The following is an 8,046-nucleotide window of genomic DNA, read 5'->3' on the forward strand; positions in this document are numbered from 1 at the left end:
GATCTTTCTCATATGAAGCATACAAAAGTATTGGTAGCTGAGGGGTTTTGCAAATCTCTGGACCATGCCTTTGTGAGATATGATCACTCAGGAGTACAGATGGCGCTTATCAGAACCACGGTGGTGAAATGGAGGAAGTATGTTCTCTTTGGATCCAGACAATGTGGGCAGCTTCTGCTTTATGCTGTAATTGCGTGTCCAGAAGACAGTTGCTCTCATTGGTCTAACTACAGCTATAAGTGGCATGGAAACTCAATTTAATGAACTTATTCTCTTTTTAAAGGTTTTTATTTAAATTCCAATTAGTTAACATATAGTGTAATATGAGTTTCAGGTGTACAATATAGTGAGTTGAACTTCTTTTATTTTTTTAATTTTTTTTTTTTTTTAATGATTATTTTTGAGAGAGACAGAGACAGAATGCAAGTGGGTTAGGGGCAGAGAGAGAAGGAGACACAGAATCCGAAGCAGGCTCCAGGCTCTGAGCTGTCAGCCACAGGGCCTGATGCGGGGCTCAAACTCACGACTTGTGAGATCGTGACCTGAGCTGAAGTCGGTCGCTCAACCAACTGAGCCACCCGGGCGCCCCTAGTTGAACTTATTTCTTATTGCGGTAGGAAAAAAAGAGAAAAGTTAATGGGTGATGCCACTGAAACACAATGAAAGAGTCCCTTGGTTTTTGATCGTATTTCATTAAAGAATGAACTCAGTGCCTGTTACATAGCCCTCTGCTTATAAGAGTGCTCCTTGGTATGACGGGTGGTGTCCTTCTTGCCATTCAAATGGCTGACGGGTAACCTGCGCAGATACAGATGTGTCATCCTCTGTGAAAAGAGAGATCATCAAATGAAGGAGATAAAGGATATTAAACTTCCTATTTATACTACAAACACACATTCAAGCATATAGAAATTTCAGTGGGAAGTGAAAACCAATGGAATCCACATTCCTTGAGAGCCTACTATGAGGCAGGTGCCCTGCTGGACACAACACATATTATGTCATTTAATCCTTAAACTGTATGAGGTAGGTGCTTTTTTTTTTTTTTTTTTTTTTTTTGCATTGTATAGGTAATAAAGTGAGATCAGAGAGCGGTTCAGCAACTTGTCCAAGGCTCCACAGCCCAGATGTATAAGTACTAGGTTTCAAACCTAAGTTTGTCTCCAAAACCCATGTTCTTTCTGTCATGCCATGTTGATACGACTGACGGGGAGCTGAATATCACGACTCAATAACTACTTGACACTGTAGATGGTAAGAATTTGCCCTGTGATTTTTTTTTTTTTTGAAAGTAATCTCTATGCCCAACATGGGCCTCGAACTCGCAACCCTGAGATCAAGAGTCTTATGCTCTACCAACAGAGCCAACCAGTTGCCCCAGCCCTGTGATATTTAGCCAGCTAGTTTTTATGGGGTCTTTTCTGCAATGTGGTGAAAATACAATGGGAAACACCATGAAATCAAATCATGGGGACCTTTGGTCAATCAAGGTTTTCTGTTCTTGGACATAAGAAAGGTACTCCCTCCTCCAAAAATGTCAAGGTCAGGGATTAGTTTCCCCTAAACACTTTTTTTTTTAATGTTTATTTATTTGTGAAAGAGAGAGAGAGAGAGAGAGAGACAGAGTGAAGTGGGGGAGGGGCAGAGAAGGAGACACAGAATCTGAAGCTGGCTCCAGGCTCCGAGCTGTCAGCACAGAGCCCCACACGGGGCTTGAACCCACGAACCATGAGATCATGACCTGAGCCAAAGTTGGACGCTCAACCGACTGAGCCACCCATGTGCCCCTCCCGCAAACACTTTTGAGGTTACCACTTGGGGTAACTACAGATCTCTTCCGCTCCTACACCTATCATCCTTGTTGATGTTCAGTACACTGGCACCACAGTGCCAAGACGTATGCAGAATTTCAAGAAAAATGCACAATTTAGGAAAGGATTGTCAGTAACAAAAGCTGAAGAAGACTTTGTATTTCATGCTCAGTAAACAAAAACAAGATTTTTATACTTCTAGAAGATAACCTATTTGCTTCTCCTTACTTGTAAAGAATGAGATTAATTTAGCACTCAAGCACCACATGGTTGCCTGGCAAATTCAGAAGGGTTAGACTTGAAAACCCACCCCCAGAAAAGGAGGGTCAATGGAGCCAAAGGCCATGCAGAAGAAGAGGAGGCCCAGGAGGGCAGGTAAAAGGACAGAAATGGACTTGCACTAAAAGGAGGACCAAAATAGTTTTTTAAAGCAACAAGACATAACTCTCTGCCTATCAGATTGTAAATCTGTAATGTAAAGATTGCTCAGTTTTAGGAGGGCGAAGGGACAGGGGCGCTCTCATATACGACTGGTGAAAGTAAATTAATACAGTTCTTGTAGAAGGTGATTTGGAAATATATGTGAGAAGTGTATGGTACAAGTCAGTGGTTCTCAAACTTTAGTATGCATCAGAATCACCGAGAGGCTCATTAAAACACAACTTCCTGGGCCCCACCCCTAGAGTATCTGAGTCAGCACTGTGGGGGAGAATCTGAGAATGTGCATTTCCAACAAGTTCCCGCATGATGCTAATGTGGCTGGTCCAGGGAATACACTTGGAGAACTACAGGTATAAAGGGTTAGGCATTTGGCTCTGATGCTTATCAGTTGTGTGACTTATACAAGTTACTTAACGTCTCTCTCTGTTTTGTTTTTCATTTATTAAAAATTGGAGGGGCGCCTGGTGGCTCAGTCGGTTAAGCATCCAACTTCAGCTCAGGCCATGATCTCACAGTTCGTGGGTTCGAGCCCCATGTCGGGCTCTGTGCAGACAGCTCAGAGCCTACAGCCTGCTCCTGATTCTGTGTCTGCCTCTCTCTGCACCTCCGCCACTCACACTGTCTCTCTTTCTCACAAAAAAAAAAAATAAATAAACGTGAAAAAAAAAATTAAAAAAAAAATTGGAGACAATGGGGTGCCTGGTCAAACCCCACCATGGGTGTAGAGATTACTTAAAAATAAAATATTTGGGGGACGCCTGGGTAGCTCAGTTGGTTAAGCGTCCAACGTCAGCTCAGGTCATGATCTCATGGTTTGTGAGTTTGAGCCCCGTGCTGGGCTCTGTGCTGACAGCTTTGGAGCCTGCTTCGGATTTTGTGTCTCCCTGTCTCTCTGGCCTGCCCCCACTCTCTCTCTCTCTCTCTCTCTCTCTCTCTCTCTCTCTCAAAAATAAAACATTTTAAAAGATAATAAATTATTTTTTAAATCTGGGGACAACAATAGTGTCTACCTCATACAGCTGTTGTGAGAAGTAAAAGAGTTAATAAATGTAAAATGCATGTAGGAAGTGCTGTGTAAATGTTAGCTCAATACATGTTTTCATAATTTAAAATGCTCATTCTGGGCACCCGGTGGCTCAGTCAGCTGAGCATCAAACTCTTGATCCTGGCTCAGGTCATGATCTCATGACTCATGAGATCGAGCCCTGCGTCCAGCTCTGCACTGGCAGCACAGGGTCTGCTTGGGATTCTCTCTCTCCCTCTCTCTCTGCCCCTCCCCTGCTTGTGCACTCTTGCTTTCAAAATAAATAAACATTTTTTTAACGCTCATTTCTTTTGACTCGACAATTCCAATGTCTAAGTATATATCTTCAGAGAAACATTTATGTCACAACCTAGATGCAATAAATTCCTTTAAAAAATTTTTTTTAATCTTTATTTTTGAAGGAGAGAGAGAGTGCAAGTGGGGGAGGAACAGAGAGGGAGGGAGAGAGAGGGAGACACAGAATCCAAAGCAGGCTCCAGGCTCCGAGCTGACAGCACAAAGCCTGACACAGGGCTCAAACTCACGAACCGTGAGATCATGACCTGAGCCGAGCTTAACCGACTGAGCCACCCAGGCGTCCCAATAAATTCGTTTAAAATACAACTTTATAAAATGAACTCAAAAATAGCAAATCTGTATGGCTCTATAATCTTTAAAGTAATTCAATTTCTAATTAAAGTGTTTCTCATAGAGAAAACTCCAGAAGTCCTCACTGGTGTCTTCTACCAAACCATTTAAGGAAGAAATAATACAAGTATTGCACAAACTCTCTCAGACCACAGAAGATAAAACATTTCCCTGATATCATTTTATGAGTCCTGCATAACCTTGACACTAAACTTGAAAGGAACATCACAAGAAAATTATAGACCAATATCCTTCATGAATATAGATATGAAAAAGTCTTAAAATATTAGCAAATCTGTCGTCGAAAACCAACCTCTGGAGCCAAAATATGTAATGGGAAGACAGAGTTTGGGTATAAAGAGGAATAATAGCTTTATTGCTTTGCCAGGCAAAGGAGGCTGCCTTCAAAACTGCAAGCCGGCCTCTAGGAACGGGCTGTGGGTTTTATAAGGAAATACAGTATCTAACTGGTTTTGACAGGAATTTTGTACTACTGCCAGACTCCTCTGTCTTGTCTTCAGGGTAGTATGGGGTTCCTGAAATGAAAGGAAAGACAGGAGGAAGGGAGGCTGGGGGAAGAGAGGGAAAAGATTAGTGTAAAATCGAGCTTTGCTGAAACATTAGAGCAGCCATTTTGACTTTGGTTCCACTTTATGCTTTTAATTGGTTTCAAATCAAACCCAGTAAATTAGGAAGATGATAATACACCATGACCCAAATCTGTATTTGTTTCCTATGCCTGTTGTAACAAATTACCACAGACTTGGGGGCGTAAAACAACAGAAGCTTATCCTCAGTTCTAGAGGCCAGAAGTCTGAAGTCAAAGTGTCAGCAAGGCCACATTCCCTCCTGAGGCTAAAGGAGAATTTATCCTGGCCTCTTCTAGTCTCTGGGGGCTGACAGCACTTCTTGGCTTGTGGCTGCATCACTCCAACCTCTGCTTCCATCTTCACATTGCTTTCTCTTTGTGTTTATCCCAGGAACGCAAGGCTGTTTTAACATTCAAAAATCAGTCAGCGTAGCCCCAGATACACATCCTATATAATTCCCCTCACTTGAGCAGGACTTGTGAATATGATGAAATAGTCATATCAGTGATTACATTATATTATATAAAACCCTGCTGTAGCAGACTAGGTAGGAATTTTCCTGATGACCTTGAAGAAGCCAACTACATGTTGTGGATGGAGCAGGCCACATGGCAAAATAGTCTCTAGGAGGGAAGGATGGCCCTCCACAGACAGCAGACAAGTCCTACAACCACAGAAGCTGAATTCTGCCAAAACCTAGTGATCTTGGAAGAGAACTCCAAGCCTTAGATGAGATCAAAGTCCTAGTTACCACCTTGAGATCTGGTAAGACCATGAGCAGAGGACCCAGTTAACACATGACCACACTCCTGACCCACAGAAACTGTGAGATAATAAATTTTGTGTTGTGTTAAGCCAGAAACTTTTTAAAGTTTATTTATTTAAGTAATCTCTACACCCAAAGTGGGGCTCAAACTCACAACACCGAGATCAAGTGTCACATGCTCCTCCAACTGAGTCAGCTATCCACCCCCTGCCAAAAAATTTTTTTAAGGTAATTCATCATTGTAACAGCCTAAAGGAGAAAAATCATGTAATCATCTCATATGCAGGAAAAGGGATTTCGCAAAATGCAGCACCTGTTTATGATTAAAACTTGTCAAAATAGAAGTAGAAGGAAACTTCCTCCATTTGACTAAGGGCATCTATGAAAAACCTTTATCTAATACTACCTAATGGTGAAATATAGAATGCTTTCTGAGGCAGAACATTACAAGGTGTTCACTCTTACCAGTTCTATTCAACATTGTATTGGAACTGCTAGCCCATGCATTTAGGCAAGAAAAGTAAATAAAAGGTATTTAAGTTGGAAAGGAAGAAGCGCAACTGTCTTTATTCACAGATGACACAATTGTATATGTAGAAAACCTAAGAGAATCCTCTCCCACAAAACAAAAACAAAACCACAAAGCTATTAGAACAGTGAATTTGGCAATGTCACAGGATATAAAGGCAATATGCAAAATCCAATGTCTTTCTCTATATAACAACAAATAACTACAAAATGAAATTTCATCCATCAACAATTCTACCTTCCATAAAACACTAGAGCACAATTCAGCCAAGTTATTTGGAAATTTGTAACAAGGATTGCCTTTTCTCCAGTCTCCAATTACCTGTTTCTTATTTCCATATGATACCTTTACCGTCCGTATTTCTACCAACATTCTGTTCGTGATTATTGATGTGTTCCCTAAGAAGATTCTCTAAGAGAACCTTTCTCTCCAGCTCTCTTCTTTTCTTTCAGAGCAATCACCAGAATTGCCTCTAACATTCCATGTTTCTAGCCTGTGCCTCAGATTCCTCCAACCTCCCCCCATCCACCAGTTCTAAAACCGCTGCCACACTTTTAGGTACTTGTTACAACAGCACCCCATTTCTTGGTACCAAAGTCTGCATGAGTTGCTGTAACAAAATACCATAGGCTGGGTGGCTTAAACAATGAAAATTTACTTTCTCACAGTTCTGGAGGCTGGAAAGTCCAAGATCAAGGTCTGGCAGGATTTGGTTTCTGGTGAAGGCTGTCTTCCTGGCTTGCAGATGTAGCCCTCTTGTAGTGTCCTCACATGGTGGGGAGAGAAGGCTGTGGGGAAAGAGAAGAAAAAGGGGGGAGGGGGAGGGTGGCATGCAAGGAAAAAGGGAGAGGGGAGAGAGCTGTCTGGTGTTTTTTCTTACAAAGAAACTAATCTCATTAGATCAAGGTCCTATCCTTATGAATTCACTTGACTTTCATTACTTCAATAACGGCCTCATCTCCAAATATAGCCACACTGGGGATAAAGGCTTCAACATAAGAATTTTGAAGGAATACATTCAGTTCACAATAGCATCTTTATGTGAAAGAGCTCAGCAGTACTTTATGAAAAAGTCTAAGCAGCAGAAAAAGTCTGAAAAAGAAAAAGGAATGTACTTAATACATCTTAATGTTTTAAGTCAATATTTTCTTTTATTTTTTCTTTTTAATATGAAATTTATTGTCAAATTGGTTTCCATACAACACCCAGTGCTCATCCCAACAGGCACCCTCCTCAATGCCCATCACTCACTTTCCCCTCCCTCCCACCGCCCATCAACCCTCAGTTTATTCTCAGTTTTTAAGAGTCTCTTATGGTTTGCCTCCTTCCATCTCTGTAACTTTTTTTTCCCCTTCCCCTCCCCCATGGTCTTCTGTTAAGTTTCTCAGGATCCACATAAGAGTGAAAACATATAGTATCTGTCTTTTTCTGTATGACTTATTTCACTTAGCATGGCACTCTCCAGTTCCATCCACGTTGCTACAAAAGGCCATATTTCACTCTTTCTCATTGCCAAGTAGTATTCCATTGTGTATATAAACCACAATTTCTTTATCCATTCAACAGTTGATGGACATTTAGGCTGTTTACGTAATTTGGCTATTGTTGAAAGTGCTGCTATAAACATTGGGGTACAAGTGCCCCTATGCATCAGCACTCTTGTATCCCTTGGGTAAATTCCTAGCAGTGCTATTGCTGCGTCATAGGATAGATCTATTTTTAATTTTTTGAGGAACCTCCACACTGTTTTCCAGAGCGGCTGCACCAGTTTGCATTCCCACCAACAGTGCAAGAGGGTTCCCATTTCTCCACATCCTCTGCAGCATCTGTAGTCTCCTGATTTGTTCATTTTAGCTGCTCTGACTGGCGTGAGGTGATATCTCACTGATAAGGAGTGACGTTGAGTATCTTTTCATGTGCCTGTTGGCCATCTGAATGTCTTCTTTAGAGAAGTATCTATTCATGTCTTCTGCCCAATTCTTCACTGGATTATTTGTTTTTCTTACTTGACACATCTCCAAAGGCAAGGGAATTAAAAGCAAAAATGAACTATTGGGACCTCATGAAGATATAAAGCTTCTGCACTGCAAAGGAAACAATCAACAAAACTAAAAGGCAACTGACAGAATGGGAAAAGATATTTGCAAATGATATATTGGACAAAGGGCTAGGATCCAAAATTTGTAAAGAACTCACCAAACTCCACACCCGAAAAATAACTAAGTCAGTATTTTCAT

The 8,046-nt window shown here is 41.3% G+C and overlaps 1 long non-coding RNA gene across 1 annotated transcript; it reads right to left on the minus strand.

Annotated features, from left to right (window-relative positions):
• Positions 1 to 662: 662 nt before the first annotated feature.
• LOC131514687 (uncharacterized) lies at positions 663 to 7,123 on the minus strand. The gene is made up of 2 exons (XR_009263206.1): positions 6,131 to 7,123; positions 663 to 824 (listed from the first exon to the last, which is right to left on the minus strand). It is a non-coding gene; the product is annotated as an uncharacterized LOC131514687 (long non-coding RNA).
• Between the last annotated feature and the right edge of the window lie 923 nt (positions 7,124 to 8,046).

The sequence above is a fragment of the Neofelis nebulosa genome, chromosome 6 (genome assembly GCF_028018385.1).
Source record: "Neofelis nebulosa isolate mNeoNeb1 chromosome 6, mNeoNeb1.pri, whole genome shotgun sequence".
NCBI classification, from domain to species: Eukaryota; Metazoa; Chordata; class Mammalia; order Carnivora; family Felidae; genus Neofelis; species Neofelis nebulosa.